The sequence below is a fragment of the Ambystoma mexicanum genome, chromosome 1q, assembly GCF_040938575.1.
Source record: "Ambystoma mexicanum isolate Mex_15411 chromosome 1q, UKY_AmexF1_1, whole genome shotgun sequence".
Lineage (NCBI taxonomy): Eukaryota > Metazoa > Chordata > Amphibia > Caudata > Ambystomatidae > Ambystoma > Ambystoma mexicanum.
Genome location: NC_090922.1, coordinates 1,393,942,685 through 1,393,964,070, shown reverse-complemented (window position 1 = coordinate 1,393,964,070; position 21,386 = coordinate 1,393,942,685). Strand labels below are relative to the sequence as shown.

Here is a 21,386-nt window from a genome sequence, read left to right as displayed (position 1 = left end):
AGGCCTGGCTGCATTCTGTTGCCCCTGCCAAAAGGAGGTCACACACTCTCTGATTGAGTTACCTGGGGACTGCAGGAAACTAAACAAAGGGCCCAGGCAGATGGTTTATTGGGGGGGGTCGTAAATGGCTTCCTTTTGAACAAAGCCCTTCCTTGACTCAGGCAGATGGTTTATTGGGGGGGTCCTAAAGTGGCTTCCTCTTGGCAGAAACGGGGAGGGCAGCCCCCTCTGAGGACAGGCTGAGCTTAAAGAAAGTGGATAGACTGGTTTCTCCACCATGTGACCTGGGAAGACGCACCCCTGTTGGCCAGAATATGATTTTAAGAAAGATGTATAACTCATGGTGCGGACTTGTCAAAATTATCTAAATGATACCATAATTCTTGTGATTTTTCTGCCCACATTTTAAGAGGTTTTAGGACCCGGTGGTATGATCTGGGGGTTTACGAGCGGAAAAGAGGCTGTTACTCTAAATGTATGCATGTTAAAAATCTGACACTCCCTTATCTAAATGCACACATGCCTTGCACACAATTGTATAAATTTGGAGAAAAATCCGATATGGGGAAAGCTACTAAAAAGCGCAAAAAGTTGCCATTTCTTTACCCAAGCTCCTAGAAACGCCAGGGTCGGAACAGTGCCTCCCATCAGTAATGCATGATGTGTGTATGCAATAACAAACAACTGTGTATCTGTGGAATATGTATTTGGGTCAAATATAGATTTGTGTGCAATTTGACAGGGGAGTGTCCTTTCTGCAGGCCATAAAACAGCATCCCCATGACTCACATTTCCTTTCCCCTATCAAGGAAGAGAGAAAAGCTTGACCAATGATCAGTTGAGAGAGGGGCTGGCTTAGTGATGCTGCGCACACACCCACTTTCAAAAGACATAAAAAGAGCCACTGGAAGCTAGTGAGGACATTCAAATCCAGTTGCTGCGGAGCGTTTTGCCGGACCACACAACATCCAGAAGATACCAGTTCCAGACTGACTCCATCTACATACTCCAGAACCTAGAACTTATACTTTAGAACCTAAATCAGAGGCCTAAAACCACAAGCTGAGTTCTCTGCAGCAGGCCTCAAATCATTGCAAGCTACTCACAGCCGGGTGAGCTGCTTGAATCCCTTGTCAAGAACCTTTGCCAGGACCAGTGCAGAGATCCAGGAGCCGTGCAGAGACCGCTGTATCCGGACAGACCAGACCAGTGCCAGACCAGACCAGACCAGACCGTGCAGAACCACAGACCCAGAGACCAGATCGCTGTGAAGTGCCGCTAGCCTGATTGATCAGATCCATGACGAGGTCCAGTCCTTCCAAAATATATTGTGACTACTTATGTCAGATTGTGACAGAAATAAGATCTTAGTTTAAAATAATCTAATCCAAACTATTTTAATCTAACCAGAACTGCCTCCTAGAAGTTGTCACTTGTCATTTTGTAAAGCTGCACCACTGTCACTTGTCAATTCTGCAGCTGCATAGCTGTCACTTGTCAATTTGAGTTACTTTAAATCTGAAAAACGACCCTTACAAAATCATTCATATCTCTGGAACCGTTCGTTCTAGGAACTTGGTTTAACTTTCCTCTGAAAGCTTAGGATCTCAGCTTTCCAATGAACCCGAAACCGACTTGCCACTCCTTATACTTTTGCCGTAATCGCAATTCACGCACTCGCGAATTTTACCGCGATTTGCGATTTGGTTAAAAATCCAGCCACATGTAACCATCAGCAGTCATTTCTTTCCTTGCTAAAAATTCGTTTGCCTCTTAATCACCATCATTGCTAAAGTGAGCCTGAACTCATCCCAAGTATCTCTCACTCACCCTGAACCTCCTAAAGGGAATTAAAAGCATTTTCAGCATATTTCTCACTTCATTGCCACCACATTCAAAGCACTTGGGCCTGTGTTTTAAAACTCATACCGGTTTTCTCTAAGCTTGCTGGGGTGGGAATTGAATTTCGTATTGTATTTGATTGCATACCTGAGAACCGTGTGTGTTACTTCCATCTCCTTCCATTTCTTACATTGCATAGGGGAGGGGGGTGAATTGCCAGAGAAAAAGTGATTATCTTATCTTTTGCTAAAATCATATCAAGTATTTCTGTACTGCATTTTATTCCTCATTGCTTTTCCCTTGAAATCATAAAAGTATTTTTGCTACTTTATCCATCCTATACTAACTCCTCATTGATTATAAAGAAGTGTGCTAGTGTCAGATTACCCATTGTTGATTAACATTATATTTATAAGGGCGATATCGATTATTAATTTATTATAAAAGCGTGGTATCTATATTTTGTTTTATTTCTCAAATAAACCTTTTAAACTTGCAAAACAGAACTACTTCTTGGCTCAGTGGGGTCAGGGGGATTCTAAGAGAGGGGTGTTATATAGGGGTAGTCATCCAGAACTCATGAACTGGACATAAAGATATATCAATAAGGGTTTCCATTCAGTATCCCAGACTAGGCATTGACTTAGCTGTAGTGTTGAATTGAATCCTCTTACAGCGTAACAAATGTACAGTTTCAGCAGGGCTACTCACCAATCGGTGATCAGCAAAATTAAACTTTGCCTTGGTACTCACAAAAGACACAGATCATTGTTTTTAATTAGTATATCCCTTTCCCAGAAGGAAGGTCATCATTTTGAGAGACAAAATGGTATGTATTGTTGCAAAAGGAAGCTAACAAAAACTATAATAAAATCGTACTAATGTTGCCATCTGGAACTTTTAAAATGTTTACAAGGTTCATTTCTAATGACCTCTTCCAGTATTTATTGTAGTGATAATAAGAGTGCTACACTTGTCTCAATGAACAAAGCACATGGACAAAATCTAGAGTAATGATATACATTATTTTCTGGTAGGTTATCATTCAAAGATTGATGGACTGGTGCACTATTATTATTTCTAAATACCCTTGTAAGAAAAAGGATAGGTGGGAACCAGGAACACCACTGAGTGTTCCTGGCTCATTTGCATACAATCAAATAACATTTTGGGAACATAGGAATGACCACAGATCTTCATATTTGAGGACTTTATGGTTGAATCGGTTCCATGTAATTTCAACAAGATAAATTCCTTCGTCGTAACTTACTTTGTGGAAATGACATTGAGTTCGACTTTATGTACATCGGTAAAGTGATTCAACAGATCTTGTAGATTTCTCTGTTGCTTTACACAAAGGTCATTAGGTATTTAATTCAGGTTGTCATTCTCTTCAGTTTACAGAATAGCCATAACCACTGAGAATGACAGTACAGGATCCTGTCTTCACTCCTTTAAGAGATTTATGGTGTAGACTTGGGATTTAAGGGGTCTGTCAGGTTAAGAGACTTGGTAATTACATGGTCCTGTCTGTTCTTAGATCTCATAAGCACCATACCAAGGGGACAACATTTTCTGGTCTGATATGGGAAGGAGGACAGAGACCTTTTGCCCAATTGAGAAAGAGCAGGTGGTTGTCTTTTTATCATAGAGGCTCTTTTCATTTTATTGGGCTTTGTTTAAATTAGAATTCACTATATCCCTAACAAGTGCATTATGTTCTTTGATTCTCTGTGCAGTTTAAGTTAGGGTAATATGGCCTCCTCCCTCCCAAGGTCTCCCTAAGCATATCCAACACATCACTGGGATCTTGCCCATACAAACGTTCAAAGGGTGAAAATCCCAGAGAACTTTGCAGTGCTTTTCTAATGGCGAAGAGGGCCCATGGTACCATCATGTCCCAGTTTCTTCCATCTGCTTTGACTCGTTTTTTAAGGATTCTTTTAAGGGTTTGGTTAAATCATTTAACCAGACTGTCTGTCTGTGGGCGATAAACAGATGTTCTGAAGGTTTTAATTTGAAAGATCTTCTTCACCTCAGCCATGATTTTGCTCATGAATGTCGTACCTTGATCAGTAAGAACTTCCCTTGGTAAGCCTACCTTGATAAGAATGGAATAAGATGTTTCAAGATCTGCTGTGGGGTGTTGCTTCTCATGGGAAAAGGCTCCAGATAATGGGTGGCATAGTCTAGTATGACAAGTATATATCAATTCCCAAGTTTGGAAGGTTATAAGGGTCCTACAATATCCATCCCTATTCTTGAAAATGGATCATTTATAATAGGTAGTGGTTGTAAGGGGGGCTGGAGTGGGTTTTCGTGGATCAGTCTTTGAAACAGTGTACAAGTCAAAACAAAATTGTTGATAGCCAGAACCACCCTGCAATGACTTATTGGAACTACTGTCTGGGACCGAATTGCATCCTGATTAGTTCTGACCCATCTATATAGAAAGCCTTGCTTCCTCTTCTGATATTATGCCTTGGCTAATATCGGATTGTTCCATTGCACAAAGGCTAAGTCTGGGATTTGGAGCTTGGTCAGCCTTACCAAACCCCCTTGTCCCTCTCTCAGTGTGATCCTGGCTTGGGACTTCTATAATATCAGGGAATACTGCAGTTTCCAAAATCCCTTGGGCCACTTTATCACCAACTTTAACCAGGTAGGAGTGTTTCCCATTGTTCTGCAGGAGTACTTTTACGTCCCCTCCATAATCAGGGTCCACCACTCCTGCTATTTTGTCTAACCCATATCTCCAGGCAAACTCAGATTTGGACAATAGCTGGATATATATATCGAGAGGTGGGATTAGAATTGGGCCAGTTGGTATTATCTGGCTTTCTCCTGGGGCTATGGTCAGGTCTTGACTACTTCAGAGGTCGAACTCAATGGACTCCCAGGTGACTATAGTTGAGGCCGTGGCTCTGTCTGGTAACTTGATGAATTCTAAGATTCCCCGGTTTGTATCAACCAGGCCAGATCCCAAGCCTGACACATATGTATGGGTGCAGAAGACTCTGACATGGAGAGGTCATTGTGTTTATTAGAAACTTTTATTCAAAGATAAAAAGGAAAAGAAAATCCTATCTTGCCCTAACTCTAAGAGGGGTTTCCCTGCCTTAACTGAAATAACTAGTTTCAGAATGTCCAAGGCACAAGTGCCAATTTCCAATTTCAGAACACAAACTCTGTCCCTCACATCTAAGTTTAAACTAAAGTAAAACTTTGGTCTTTCCAGCCCAAAGGGAGTGTTACCCTTCCCCTGGACAAAAAACAGTTCTGGAATATTCAGTCCTTTAAGAGTTGGGCCTTGTCCACCTCGCAAAGTTCAACAACTGTTGGGGGAAATCCCGTCTCCTGATTGGCTCAGCTCAGGCTTCTTTCCTGTCCTTTGGTCCCTGACTCTGATTGGTAGAGCTGGTTCTTTTTCACCAGGCACAATTGCATACCCAAAAGGAGCATGGATGTGTTTTCAAACTGGAGTGGGTCCTTGACCCTGTTTGGCAGACCTGGTTTCCTCTCACCAGGCACTGCGTTGAAGAAGAACAATGTGGATGATCTCCCCCAAGCTGTGGTGGGTTCCTGAACCTAGTTGGCAGACCTACTTTCCGCCCACCAGGTACTATGATGAAGAAGAACAGCCTGGATGCACTCCTAAGCTGTGGTGGTACCTGACCCTGGTTGACAGATTTGGTTTCCTCCCACCAGGTACTGTGATAAAGAAGAACAGCTGTGGGGTCACATAGAGACTCGGTTTACTCGCCTGTCATATTCTGTATGTACTGTCTATTATTGAGTGTCCCAGTTCTCTTTACAGGTCCCAGACTCGCACTTCTGACTGTTGTTTTCCACTTTGTAGGCTTGGTTCACTCTCCTGCAAAGCTGTAAGGTTTAGATATTTTGGACCCACCTTATAAGTCTCCAGTGGTCCCAACGATGGTTCTTTTGAAGGAAGATGCTGGTAGACTGCACCACATAGGCATCCACTTAGCCCTGAACGTAGTAGGGCGGCCATGTGTGCCCTATGGGCAGAGCCCAAGTGAAACCCCAGAAGGGAAAACAAAACGTACAAAAGATGGAATCTTTCGCAGTAGGTGAGCAGATAATCTAAGCTCGTCTTTGTAGAGATGCGTAACGGCTGAGTTGCAACAGCAAAGGAGGGTAAATTGCTCTGGAGCCAAAATCAGAATGAGGATGCAAGAGGCGATGGGAGAGGTAAGGCTGGAGTCAAGGCGAAGGAGCAGATAAAAAGCAAATTTAGAAAAGAAGAATTCCAGTTCTCACCAGCAAGGTAAAAACAGAAGGAAATAAAACAACAGAAGTACGAGCGAGAGGGAAGCAGCCCGGAGTGGCAGGAGCCAGAAGTAAAACAGAAGCAAATATGGGTAAGACAGAATAAGCGTCTTAGCTTAGTAAAACACAAAGCGATGCAATGAGCTCACCATTGCAGTGCTTTCTATGTCGTCTCCCCCAGTATTGGCGTCCATAGAAACGGAACGGATTCTGAGCACCATCTTGGAATAGACTGGTGTTCTGAGATAGCTTCTGAATAGGAGCCCAATGGGCCACCATCTTGAAGGGCTAAAAACCCTGCAAGGATGTTGTTTCCTCCACCGTTGCCAGAGGGACCAACAGCTGGCAGGATATCTAATACAAGCCTTAGTACAAGCCCATGCCCAATCAAGCATTTCTCCCATGGCTGTAGGGTCCCAGAACCTCAATTCCCAGTCTTTTCAGCTCATGCCACCACCTCCTTAGGCTTTCAGCACCTCTCCGGTCACCTGCATACCTTACTGTGCAGGCTGTACAAGTGTCTGCTCCTCTGGAGCAGCTGGGCTCTGTCACAGGGCTCTGGTATCTTTCTGGAGCCTCTCCCATTCTGCGGTGGCTCCCCATTATGTTTGGCGTTCCCGGCAGTGCGGTTCCTTCCCTGCATACTCCCTCGGTCTCAGTGATGCCCAGAGTTTCAGCCCGCCTTCTGACCGTGTGGTCCTCACGTGCTGGACTTGACTCGACTCTCTCAGTTCTCGGCATTCCGGTCAGCTTCCGGCTTCACTTCAGGTCCGTGCTTGCTCTTGCAGTTCCTCCAGGGAGGGTTTGTCACTTCATCAAGTCCTTCTTTAGTTTTAACGCAGCTTCTTCCACTTGGCAGTTGATAACCACTACAATGCACAAAGTGGTTCTGGTAAGTAGTCTGTACTGCTCTGTGCCTCCTCGTCATCCCAGAACTGAGTGAGGCATGATGTTGTAACTCACTATAGAACTTCCTCATCTAAGTACTCTCTACTTTTGCTGGGCTACAAAAGTACATGCTATATGAGGGTTGGGGTGGAGATGGAAGAGGTGAAGGAGAGGTGGGGTTGTGGTAGGGAAGGGGTCTAAGGTCAGGTGATTGGCGGGGATACCATGTTCTCCTGATATAGTCGTCACTAGCCACAAAGGGGGTTTCTCCTTCCATTAGATCCACCCACTGAGTACCACCCCCAGGGGGACTATTGGGCAGCAGCCTCACCACCCTGGCCTCATGGAAAAGGCCCACACCCCCTTTGGAAGAAGTGACGACATCCTGGGAGTTTCACAATATCAGCCAAATGCAAGTCAAATGTTATAAGAAATAAAATGTTCAGATTTCTTATCGAACTTGCTAGAGATCTTAACTATAGTGCTGCGACTGCCACACTATAATGTATCTGGAAAAGGATGGGTAAGTTCTCATTTTAGGTTAAGCACATTCCAAGTGAATTACACAAGTCACAACAACAACCCTATATTTTGCCCACTCAAATGACTGTAACCTGGCAAAGTGTTTCAGCTTTATGTTGTTGACATATTTTTAGTGAAAAGGATATTAGCAATATCATTCCACCCAATGAATTCCATCTTATTACAGTAATACATGTTAAGTTGACTTATACCGCGCACCACAGTGGAGTAACTTTGCAGAAAATATGGTGGGGGACATTCCAGCTAAACGAATGCGGCCCCTGCCAAATAATGATCACTATTTTGATCATTCGGAATCTTCAAGGCCTAAGAATGATTACAGTATTCTTCTTCCTGCCTTGAAACGATTTGAAGGACTTCACCTGTGTGTAAGTGGTGTAAATATATAAAATTAAAAAAATAAATAAAAAAAGTGGTACAAAATGGTGTGCCACAAAAAGTTGGGAGGGGGCAAACACCCTTGTCCCTCCCTAAAATCACATCCATGGCACACCAAAAACCAATCGCATGGTCTCCAGACACTCATGTGGTTCTCTAAGACAGTGGGTTGGGTAGGTTAGTGGGGGAAGAGGGAGTACATTAGAGGTTGTGTTTTTCTATTGTTGTGTGTAGAGCCAGGAGAAACTGGTGTCTGGGCGAGTCGGCTTTCTAGATGTTTTTGGGTTGTTTGCTCTGCGGTTGTTGTGTCTGGAAGGGAAACCTCCAGCGACTGGGATGTTTATTTGCAGCAGTTAGTTTATATGGTGGATGTGTGGGCTGTGTGTTTGTGTGAGGTGAGACTCATCCGTTAGATCGTGTGAGGCATGTGCGGGGTATACTGGGGAGGAGCGAGTAGAATGGGAGGTTAGTGGTTGGTATGATGTGTTTGTTTTATAGTTGATTTCAGAATACCTGTTGTCATTGGATTATCTCAGTTCCCTGGTGATAGTGCTGGCCGCGCCAGTTTTATGCTAGTCACTGCGAGTTGAATAACCTGGTTTTCAGTCATGTTCTAAAGGTGAGGTGGCCTCCTGTTGTTCTTATCTCCTTCGGGATTGAGTTCCATAGACTGGCAATTGGACGTGAGTATGCAGTACCTCAGAATTTCCGTTTTTTGTATTGTTTCGTTTTGATTTGGAGGTTGTTGTATCATCTTAGGTTACTTCCTGGTTGGTAGCGGTTGATCTTGGCTTGGAGGAATTTGGGTCTTTGTCCGTTTACTGATTTGTGAGCGAAGCAGAGGGCTTTGAAGTCAGTGCGGTTTTTAACTGGCAGCCACTGTAGGCTTCTCCGGGCTGGCTGGTGTGATGTGGTCTCTTCTGTTTTGTCTCAGGAGTTTCATTGCTGCAGTATTCTTGATGTGATGGAGTTTTCTAGTGATCTGTTCTGGCATGCAAAGGTTGTGGCTGTTTGCATAGTCGATTCATGATAATACTAGGGAGATGATTGTGAGGGTCTGTGTTTGAAGGAGAGGAAGGTGAGGATCCCTCTAAATAGTTGCAGGAGGTAGAAGCATTTATTATTATTATTATCATTATTTGTATTATTATTTGTTTTTTATAATACGCAACCAGCACATAGACCTCAGTGCGCCAGCATAACAAGAGACAAGGGATGAACATAACAAGACGTTATGATAAGGGGTGCTGAGGCCAAGCTGTGGTCGATATAAAAAGTTAGAGAACTAGTCCTTAGAGTTAAACAGGAAGGTTTTCATAGCTTTTTTAAAGGTGGTAAGATTAGAGATGTTTTTTGGGTCTAGGTGTATTGAGTTCAAAAGATTCGGCACACAGGTGTCAAAGCAGGCACCTCTGATTTTCTTAAGTTTGAAACGGGACACCTTCAAGTTTGCCAATGTATTAGATAGAAGACGACGTGAATTCAAGTTCTGCTTCAGGAACTGCTGTAAGTAGATGGGTGCAATGCCGTGAATGCTCTTGTATGTCATTGAAAGAACTCTGTGACTAACACAGTGATGCACTGGTAACCAGTGCAGAGATTTTCTTGCCTGTATCACATGCTCAGTCCTCACCAGTCCACAGACAGTTCTAATAGCTCCATTCTGTGCTGTTTGGAGAATTTTCATGTTACCTTTTCATGTTACATCTAGTAGACTGTTAACATATTCAAGTTTTGAGTTTACAAGTGCTGTTGCTACTGAAGATATGTTTTTGGGAGACAGGTAGGGTTTCATTTGTCTTATTTATTATTATGTTGTATGCACATACAGCTTTAGTTTGTAGAGCATACTTTGTCATGGTGAGTCCTGAGTCTAAATAGACTCCCAAGGTCTTCACCCATGAACTAACTTTGATAGTACAATTCGATATTTTGAATTGAGCATATCTGTCTTCCAATTTCTTTCTCTCTGATTTGTTCCCACAACCAATAGCTCGGTCTTACTTTAATTTAGGGCCAATGACTTTGAAGTCATCCATTCCTGAATTAGATTCTATACTCCACTTATCCTGAGAGCATCCTCTTAATAGTCCCCAGTAAGTTCCAAGACCACCTGTGTATTGTCGACATAGTTTGTATAACCAATGCCGACGCTATCGAGGAGGTCAAAAAGGGGGCTTGTATACACATTAAATAATGTGGTGGAGAGGCATGCGCCTTGCGGCACATGACATGTCAATAAGTCTCGGGGTGCCTGAAAACCCTCTACGCCGCTCTCTCTCGAGTAGCAATTTGTGATCACTAAGATCAAATGCTTCAGAGAGGTCGTGAAGCATCAGCAATGCAATTCTCTTATCAACAACAATTTTTAAAAGACTTGTTTTTAGGTCAAGGATAGCAGTTTCCGTCCCATGAGAGGTCTGGAAACCAGACTGTTGAACACTCATTACGAGTGTGCCGGTCCGGAAACAACGGTGCCGGTAAGCCTACCGGCACCGTTGTTACTGGAGCGGCACACTCCGAGTCTGTGGGCAACTTGACCTGGTGGGCGGGACGGCACCCGCCCGCAGACTTTCCGGGAAGCACCGGCACCGTTATTAACGCTACCAGTGCTTCCCTCATTCCCATTCCCATTGAGTCCTGTCGGACTCAAGTGGGAATGGGGAATTTACATTTGTTCGGCCCCTGACTTCCAGGAACACCAGTGTCGTAATCCCCCGGTGTTTCTGTGGAGCCAGGCGCCGGAATAATGCACGAGTCTGGCGGCAGCCTGCCGGTTTTACCGGCACGGCTACCACCAGACTCGTAATGAGACCCATTGTATTTTTCAATGTGTGTCTGCAACTGCAGATAGGCCACCCTATCCAAAATCATTCATAATAATGTAACCTTTCTATTATGACAGTAACTATCTGCTTTCTCAGGATTAGCATTGTCTTTTTAAAGGATGGGAGAAATCCACACTTCTTTTATGCATGATGGCACATAGGAAGTTTTAAATGAGGAGTTCACGATCTCTGTTACAAGTGTTGCAAGATATTTAATAGTGGATTGTATTACACTGGGTGAACATATGTTTCCAATATGGATTGATGGTTTCAAACCTTCCATCAATTCAACCTCAGAGACTGTTTTGAGCTTGAATTCAGGAGGGGAAGATGAGTGGTTATTCTGTGACTTAATATACACTATTTTATTGGAAATAGATTGTGAGAAAATCTGTCTACCTTGCTCAGTAGTTGCAAGATTTCTGTGCTATAGCGTTGACTTGTTCTAGTGTGAGTCTGTTTTCCATGAGTATTCCCAGATTTTGCATCACGGACGATGCTTCTGGTTGGGTTTCCATGCCAGGTGGCCAGCTCAGTTGTGTGTCTGTTGTGTTTTCCTTTGTCGGCAAGATCATTATTTCCATTTTGGTCGGGTTTGAGATTGAGGGTTGTCATCCAGCTGTATATGTTGAAAAGGCAATTGTTAAGGGTGTTATTTGGGTGTTGGGTTGTGGCTATCTTGACGATGAGTTGGGTATCATCTGTGTAGTTGTAGGCGGTCAGTCCGTCGCTTTGAATGATTTTCATTAAGGGGGGGCTTGTAGATGTTGAGAAAATGATTGGGGAGAGTCTAGAGCCTTGAGGTACGCCACAGGATATGTTTTTGGTGTTAGAGGTAAATGGCAGTAAGTAAGTTCTTTCAGATCGGTTAGTGAGGAAAGATTTTAGCCATTGTAAAGCAGAGTCTCTCAATTAGTGTTGTGTGTCTGATTGTCTAAAACATTTCCTAAGCTATCCCAGAATAGAACAATGGCAACACGTGCCATTGGCATGACTGGGACAGGAGACGTTCCACTGGGAATGCTTTCTATTTAGATGGGAACCTACCTACCCCTGATTTCCTATGCTGATGCACCAGTAAGCACAGTGCCAATCCATTGGGTACTTAGGTGTCTCCGACCTTCAGGGCAGGCAAAGCCCAAAGTGTGAGTGAATTTCCTTCTGCACCCTCTTAATCAGAGAAGGGGAGTTGAAAGGAAAAGTTAAATAATAGCAGAGGATTGATTTCTTCCAAACCTCTTGCTAGGATCCATTGGGGACCACTCCAGATGGAGGGCCCTCCCTCTTTCAGCAAAACCCAGAGTACCTTGCACCAAGAGGAATTGCTTTGGGGCAGAAGCTAAGAATGGTGGGAGATTACAAACTGGTGGAGGGGATCCTCCCTGCTGAGTAGCTTATTGGTTGATTTTTGCTTTTATGTGTATACTGTGCTCAAATACTGCCAAAGGTGCCTCCCGGCACTGCCCTCTGTGATAACACTGCTGGGGGTAAGGGAGGCTCCATTCTAAAAGCAACTTCTGGTGGCAGTTTTGGCCTCTGCAATATTCTTATTAAGCTGTTATGGCAATTCTTTACTTTGGAAACAGCCATGTCTTATGGTGTCCACAAAAGATGAGATGTCCATCTATGGTAGCACATTCCAGCGATTTATTTTGTTTGTTTTTGTTTTCTTTGCTCCCATAATCAATAAAATACCTATTTTGCATTCACACTCGGTGAACAGTTAGCTTTAACTCTTTAACTCTTCAGCATGTTTCATATATGTGACTAAACCTGTTAATGAGAAATTGGGGGCCTACCCTGTACAAATAGATACATGCCGTTGTCCCACTGCACCAAGCTCACATTGTAATGTACATGAATACTTCCTGTGTCATTCTGATTACAAGGGTGTGGTGGCCTGGCTCACAATTGCAATGACTGCCAACAATGGAGCATGCAATGATACTAACAGTGGTTGGTAAATGATAGCCACACCTGCCACATAAGGTGCCCCACGATGTGAGTGCTACTATACCTTTACTCACCTGTAACCAAGATTGTCACATCTTGTACCTTAGGCTGTGCTATGGTTTTAGCCTCTTTAATCATTCCATAGGCATGTCAGCCACAAGGTGGGGAGTGGAGGCCATCAACATTTAAGGGATGCTATACTGTGCAGTGGAGGAATGCCCCCACCCCTCTTGCAGGGTTTTAAGTACCACAATTATTTGTATTCAAAATGTTTACAAACATCTATCCGTACCACTCCCCACTCCAGAGGTGGTGGTGTGGCCTTCATCCATAAAAACGCTCTTGACATAAGAGTGGTACCTGACTCCAAACTTGAATCAGCCAAGTCGTTGTCTGTCAAACTATCACTAACACCGAACCAAACAGCCGCCCTCCACCTTATCTATAGGCCCCCAGGTCCAGCACCGACCTTTGTCGGTGAAATATCCACTCTCCTCCTTAATAAAACTAAAAATAATTCACAAACCATCATCCTAGGTGACCTTAACTTAGGTCTTGGTGACCCCAAAGATCCTGTTGCATTAGATCTGGAGAATGTCCTAACTGACCTCGGCCTCACCTTGTACATTCAAGAACCCACACATATCAAAGGCAGAACTCTTGACTGGTTAGCCGGCTCTAACTGCAATATTAAGGTTCTTGACAATACCCCTTGCCTATGGTCTGACCATCACATCATAACTTTTCATATCGAAGCAACCCTGCGAATTCCGACACCGATAGCCCCAGCACTCCCTGATAGAAGTAAAAAGGACATAACTAAGGAGAAACCCCTCCCACTGTTACTCCCTTCCCTCAATGCAGCCACCTACACCTGCTCAGACCCCACCTCCCTAGCAGACACCTATAACCAAGCTATGCTTACAGCCATAGACTCTATAGCACCTTTCAAACTCAGGAAGGCTAAACCACAAGCACATCTCAACTCATGGTTTACCCCACAGTTAAGAATGCTCCGCAAAGCTAAACGCTGTACTGAAAATCGATGGAAAAGCTACCCCTCTGATGAGCATAACGAGGGGTTCCTTCTCGCCTCACTTACCTACAAAGAGGCTATCATCAACAAAAGAAGACTCATTCAACAAATTCAAGGCCAAAACCAAATTCTGGGTTTTCAACCAACTTTAGACATGCTAAGCACCCATGTCTTACATGCTCTGACATGCTGACCTCCTTTCTATTTTTTCTGTACACCCTATGGGTATATCCACTGCTAAGCCTTAGCGCCACTGAAACCACTGTAATATTTGTAGATAGGAACCTTGTCAATATTTCTATTATTGTTAATTTCTGTAATTTTATGTCTGTATATATGCATTCCTGTAACTTTGCACAAATTACGCCCTGATGCCTCCGGGCCTGATGGTTTTGCGCGTTATAACTAAAACAAATACAAATACAAATACAAATACAAATGAATCAGCATATCATGCAAAAGGTCTGGTGATCCCAACTAACCTGAATCACTGTTTTACGACCTGAAGCATTACAGCTGGAACATTCAAATCTAAATAGATATCTGGAAAAATTAAACCATGTATCTGTTATGTTATGTTATGTTATGTTATGTTATGTTATGTTATGTTATGTTATGTTATTTGGCATTTATATATCGCCTTATCTATCATTGGTATGACCTCAAAGCGCTCGTAAGTTGAACGCCCTCGGGAACCGCAGTTCAAGTCAGTAGAGAGAGAGAGTGTCATAGGGTGCGCGGGCGCACCAGATATGTGTGCAGCTGGTGTGGTTGTTGCATGATAGCTGCTTCTTAGCGGTAGGTGTGGTGCTGAGTAAATCAGTTGGATGTGCTCAGTCTGGAGGGTGGACACCCAGACTGAGTTCTGGCTGTGTTAGGCCTGAGGAGATGCCTAAGCTAGCCGGTATGTGCTCAGCTAGCTGTGTTTTATTAGGATGATGAGGTGTTTGTGGGGTCATGATAGTATGAGAACAGCTAGGCCGAATGTGTCATAGTATAGCTGTGTTCTGTTCTAGTTGAATGATGGTGTATAGGAGAGAGTACGTGTAGTAGTGTGATATGGTGGTTATCAGTAAAGCGCTTGCGACCAAGCAAGAGAGGAGGGCAGGGGGCGTAGACAGCGGCATACGTATATAAAGTGACAGGATGGATAGGGTAAACATGTGATACATATAACATGGGTATACAGGTACATAGCATATACATAGCATAAATAGGAGATACAGAGACGTACAGAGATATATCCACTGCATCCACTCCATCCACTCTGTCCTTTCCATCCACTCTATTCACTCTATCCTTTCTATCCACCTTTTCCATCCGTTAAATCCTTTCCGTCCACTCCATCCTTTCCATCCACTCCATCCATTCCATCCACTACATCCGTTACATCTGCTCTTTCCTTTCCATCCACTCCATCATTTCCATCCATTCCATCCTTTCCACGCACTCCATCCTTTAAAACCACTCCATCTATTCCATCCATTCCATCTGTTCCGTCCGTTCCATCCATTCCGTCCGTTCCTTCTGATTCATCCGTTTCACCGTTCCATCCGTTTCATCCTTTCTATCTGTTTCTTCCTTTCCATCCTTTCTATACTTTTCATCCTTTCCATACTTTCTATCCTTTCCACCCTTTCCATCATTTCCATTTTTTCCCTTCTTTTTCCATCCACTCCATCCACTCCATCCACTATGTCCTTTCCATCCACTCTAATCACTCTATCCTTTCTATCCACTCCATCCACCTTTTCCATCTGTTCCATCTGTTCCATCCTTTCCGTCCACTCCATCCTTTCAAACCACTCTATCCATTCCATCGACTCCATCTGCTCCATCCGTTGCATCTGCTCCATCCACTACATCATTTTCATCCACTCCATCCACTCCTTCCGTTCCATCTATTCCATCCGTTCTGTCCGTTCCATCCGTTCAATCCGATTAATCTGTTTCATCGGTTCCATCCGTTTCATTTTTTCTATCCATTTCATCCTTTCCATCCTTTCTATACTTTCCATCCTTTCCATACTTTATATTGTTTCCATCATTTCCATCCTTTCCCTTCTTTTTCCATCCACTCCATCCTTCATCCACTCTATCTTTTCCTTCCACTCCATCCACTCCAATCCGTTCCATCCATTTCATCTGTTCCATCCATTTCATCAATTCCATCCACTTCATCCGTTCCATCCACTTCATCTGTTCCATCCACTTCATCCGTTCCATCCACTTCATCCGCTCCATCTACTCCATCCTTTCCATCCACTCCATCCGTTCCATCCACTCCGTCCGTTCTATCCGTTCTGTCTGTTCTATCCTCTCCGTCCGTTCTATCGCCTCTGTCCGTTCTAGCCACTCCGTCTGTTCTATCCAATCCATCTGTCCACTCCATCTACTCCATCATTTCCATCCGTTCCATGCCCTCATCCGTTCCATCCACTTCATCCACTCCATTGACTCCATCCACTCCATCCACTCCATCCATCCACTCCATCCAGGCCGTCCTTTCCATCCTTTCCATCCTTCCATCCACTTCATCTGTTCCATTCTCTTCATCTATTCCATCCACTCCGTCCGTTCCAGCCGCTATATCCGTTCCATCCACTCTAATCGTTCCATCCACTCTATCTGTTCATCCACTCTATCCGTTCTATCCACTCTATCCGTTCCATCCACTCTATCCGTTCCATCTCCTCTATCAGTTCTACCCACTCTATCTGTTCTGTCCATTTCATCCGTTCGTCCACTTCATCCATTCGATCGACTTCATCTGTTCTGTCCACTTTATCCGTTCCGTCCATTTCATACATTCCGTCCACTCCATCCGTTCCGTCCACTCCATCCATTCCATTCATTCCATCCGTTCCATCCACTACATCCGTTCCATACACTCTATCCGTTCTATCCACTCTATCCATTCCATCCACTCTATCCGTTCCATCTCGTCTATCAGTTCTACCCACTCTATCTGTTCTCTCCACTTCATCTGTTCCATCGACTTCATCCGTTCCATCCACTTCATCCATTCCGTCCACTCCATCCATTCTGTCCACTCCATCCATTCCATTCATTCCATCCGTTCCATCCACTCCATCCATTCCATCCAGTCTATCCATTCCATCCACTCCATTCTTTCCATCCAGTCCATCTACTCCATCCACTGCATCCCTTCCATCCACTCCATCCGTTCCATCCGTTCTATCTTTTCCATCCACTCCATCCGTTCTTCTACTCATCCGTTCCATCCACTTTGTCCGTTCCATCCACTCTATCCGTTTCTTGCACTCCATCTTTTCCATCCAGTCCATCTACTCCATCCACTCCATCTGGTCCATCCACTCCATCCGTTCCATCTGTTCTATCCTTTCCATCCACTCCGTCTGTTCCATCCACTTTGTCCGTTCCATCCACTTCGTCCATTCCATCCACTTCGTCCTATCCATCCATTTTGTCTGTTCCATCCACTTCATTCTTTCCAGTCTCTTCATCTATTCCATCCACTTCATCCGTTCAATTCACTTCATCCGTTCTGTCCATTCTATCTGTTCCATCTATTCCATTCACTTCATCCTTTCTATCCCCTCATCTGTTCCATCTCTTATCCATTCCATCCACTCCGTCCGTTCCATCCATTTCGTCCGTTCAATCCACCTCATCTGTTCCATCCACTTCATCCGTTTCATCCATTTCTTCCGTTCCATCCACTTCATCCGTTCCATCCACTTCATCCGTTCCATCCATTTCATCCATTTCGTTCGTTCCATCCGCTTTATCCGTTCCGTCCACTTCATCCGTTTCATCCACTTCATCTGTTCCATCCACTTAATCCGTTCTATCCACTCCATCTGTTCAATTCACTTCATCCGTTCCGTCCATTCTATCCGTTCCATCTACCTTTCCCATGTGCCTCCTCCCGTTTCTGCTCCTTTCAGCTTTCAGCTCCTAGGTCCCCTGCAGTGGAATTCCTTACCTCTCTCAATCCGCTCTATACCTACCTTCTCCTCCTTCCGCTCTTCCCTGAAATCTCTCCCTCTCCATTCCCCGCCATGAAACCTTCCCCTCCTCTCATTCCCTCTCCTTCCCTTGAATCTTCCCTATGATCCTCTATCTTCCCCTTCCTCCTACCCTCCCTCATTCTCACCCTTATACCCCTTCTGTTTCCCTCCTTCGTCCCTTCCTCACCCTTCTCTCTTCCCTCCCAGTTTAATTGCTCTACTGGTTTGATTCAGAATTGTAATTGCTTCTACTGTTATAATGTTGTATGTATTCTGTTGTTAAAATTTAAAGCGTTTTGGATTAAAGCGCTATATAAACACAATAAATACAAATACAAATACTCTATCCTTTCCATCCACTTCGTCCGATTTATCCACTTCATCCTTTCTATTCTCTTCGTCTATTCCCTCTACTCCATCCATTCACTCACTTCATCGGTTCTATCCCCTCATCCGTTCCATCTCTCATCCTTCCATCCCTTATCCGTTCTGTCCACTCTATCTGTTCCATCCACTCTATCTGTTTCATCTACTCTATCCGTTTCATATGCTCTGCCCGTTTCATCCGCTCTATCTGTTTCATCCACTCTATCCGTCCCATCTACTCTATCAGTCCCATCTACTCTATCCGTTCCATCCACTCTATCCGTTCCATCTACTCTATCCATTTCATCTTCTCGATCTGCACCATCTATAGTATAGAGGGCCGGTTTTATTCACTGCTCGGTGGGAGATGCATAGGGCTTTGAAAGTCACTCTTCGTGCAACCGGGAGCCAGTGGAGAGTTTTGAGAGCTGGAGAGGTGTGGTCTCTTGGGCCAAGCGCTAGAAGCAATTTGGCTGAAGTGTTTTGTGCTCTTTGTAGTTTAATGAGGTGGTATGCTTGTACCCCGAGGTAGAGGGAGTTGGCGTAGTCCAGTCTCGACATTACAATAGATTGGACAGCGGTAAGTCTGTTGGGAAAGGAGAGGTACGGGTAAATGCGTCTATGAATTTTGATGTGGTAATGGCAGGACTTAGAGACATTGTTGATTTGGCGAGAGTGGCTTAGGTCAGAGTCGAGAGTGCATCCAAGCTTTTTTACTGTGGTCGAGGTGGTGGGTGGGACACCCATGGCTGATGGCCATGGTAGGGGATGGGGGAGAAGATTGGTGTTGCCGCACACCAATAATTTGGGTTTAGTGGGGTTTAGGAGGAGGTGGGTTGTGGTCATCCAGCGATCAATGTCAAGGAGGCAGGCTGTGAGGTTGGGCTGACAGTTGGGGTTTGAGTTGAGCAGTTTTAGGATTAATTAGGTGTTATCGGTGTAGTCATAGCACAGGATATTGTGCGGGCGGATTATTCCCGGTAGGGTGGACAAATAGAGATTGAACAGGAGGGCTGATAGGCATGCTCCTTGTGGAACTCCGGTGTTGACAGGTCTAGAAGGATTAGTGCAGCGCATCCTGCAGAGTCTGCAGTGATCTTAAGGTCGTCCCAGATTGAGGTCAGAGTGGTTTCGGTTCTGTGTCGAGATCTGAATCCTGATTGTGCAGGGTCTAGCAGATTGCTGATTCGACAAAGGCATTTATTTGGGAGTATGCAGTTCAATCAATGAGTTTAGTAAGGAACCTGGTGTTTGAGATGGGGTGGTCGTTTTTGGGGTCGAAGGAAGTTTTTTTTAGAAGAGGCTTGCCATAAGCAGTTTTGAAGGCATCGGGGAAGATTCCAGAGGAGAGGGAGTCATTTATGATGGTTCGTGTGTACTCTCCTGCGCAGGTGGATGAGAATATTTCTTTGAGGATTGAGGCGGTGCAGGGGTCTAGGGGGGAGCCAGATGGTTTCCGGGCAGAGAGAAGTTTTAGAAATTGGTCTCTTGATATTGGTGTGAACGAGTCGAAGGTGGGATGGGTTGTAGTTGCTGTGGCAGGCCGGGGGGTTACTGGTGGTGCGGGTGGATTACGTGGCTGGGACAAGAGGGCAAGTTTGTTGTTAAGAGAATTTGTTCTGTCGAGCGCAGCAAAGTAGAAGTGGAGATAGAGTGCGTCACAGAGTGACTAAGAAAGGGGTCGATTGGGTAGTGGTACAGGTTGGTTTGGTGAATTCAGAAATAATTTTGTGGAGTTCCTTGCTGGGGTTTTCACAGTTGAGAATTCGAGAGTTGTAGTGGACTTTTTTTGCTTTTCAGATTTCGGCGATGGTGCCGGACCAGGGTGGATCTACTCAGGTTGGTTTTATCTTTCCGCCATTTGCTTTTGAGGGATTTATACAGTCGTTTTGCAGTCTTCAGTTCTGGTGTAAACCATTGGGATAAGGGCCACAGCTAGTGGAGGATTGGCAAGTGGGGGTGAGCGGGATTAATGAGATATTGAGCCACGAGTCAAAGGAGTCGATGGTTAAGGGTGGGGTTGGTTGAGGGAGGAGTTTGAAGTAGCGCATCACCTAGGTCAGGGAGGATTTTTAGTTTCTTCCAGCATTTGCGTTGATTTCAGGCTTCTGGTTCAATTATGGGGGGGGGGCGGGCGAGCGAATGATGAAAGGCACAATGAAGTGATCAGACCAGATGATAGGTGTAGAGGAGCTTAGATGTATCTGGTCGTGGGAGCTAAAGATGGCATCCAGGGTGTGTCATTTAGAGTGAGTTGGGCCGTTCATTTGAAGGTGGAGGTTAAGCGCATCTAGGCAGTCGACCAGTGAGTCGGTCATGGGGTTGGTGGGAATGTCTAGCCACGTATTGAAGTCCCCTAGAAGAGTGAGGGTGGGTAGGTTTATTTGGATGGTGGCTATTGCATCATAGAGGTAGCTTGAGAATTGTCTGTCATAACCAGGGGGTCTGAAGATGATTAGGAAGCTGTGGGAGAATGTTGGGGGGGGAGGGATAGTTTGCCGAGAAGCGATTCACAGGAAGGGATGATTGTCTGGCAGTCGATGATTTGAGGCAGATAAGTGTGACTTGGAAAACGATTGCTCCTCCTCCTCCTCAAGAGGGACGGTTGAATGGGATGAGGGAGTAGGTCCGGGGGGAAGGCTTCATGGGCGATGGGGGCAAAGTCGTCGGAGAACCAGGTTTCCATGATAAAGACTAGGGGCCTCATTACGACTCAGGCGGTAAGGGTTTTACGGCGGCGTAAACAGCGCCGACCCTTACCGCCTGATTCCGAGGTCCCTTAGCGCCATGGAGGTTTTAACACCTGCTTTTATAGCGCCATGGAGGTTTTAACGCCTTCCCCACTCCCATTATGCCCTATGGGGCAAAAATGGGAATGGGGAAGGGTAAATGGGGATTGGGGATTTACCGCCCCGCCAACCCTCGGAATGGGGCGGTAAGTCCGCCAACCACCATGGCGTAAACGTAGTTTACGCCATGGTGGTAAAGGTACGACCCAGGCGGTAACTTACCGCCTGGGTCGTAATGAGGCCCTAGGTCTGGTTTGTCCGAGGCGAGGAGGTCAAAGATGATGTGTCTGTTTTTTGCTACAGATCTGGCATTAAGAAGGATGCATCTTACTTCGACACAGGGGGGAGTTATGGAGGTTGTAGGGGTGGTGGTAGGGAGGAGTGGGTGAGTGGCTGCGAAGGGTGGCAAGGGTGGGGGGTGGAGGGGAGTGAGGGGAGTGAGCGGAATCTGGGAGGGAGGTGAGAGAGGTGGGTT

The 21,386-nt window shown here is 44.9% G+C and overlaps 1 protein-coding gene across 2 annotated transcripts in view; it reads left to right on the top strand.

Annotated features, from left to right (window-relative positions):
- LOC138548087 (cytochrome P450 4B1-like) overlaps nt 1–21,386 on the top strand; it is an 880,410-nt gene that overhangs the window by 21,533 nt on the left and 837,491 nt on the right. The gene's annotated exons all lie outside the window — the stretch shown is intronic.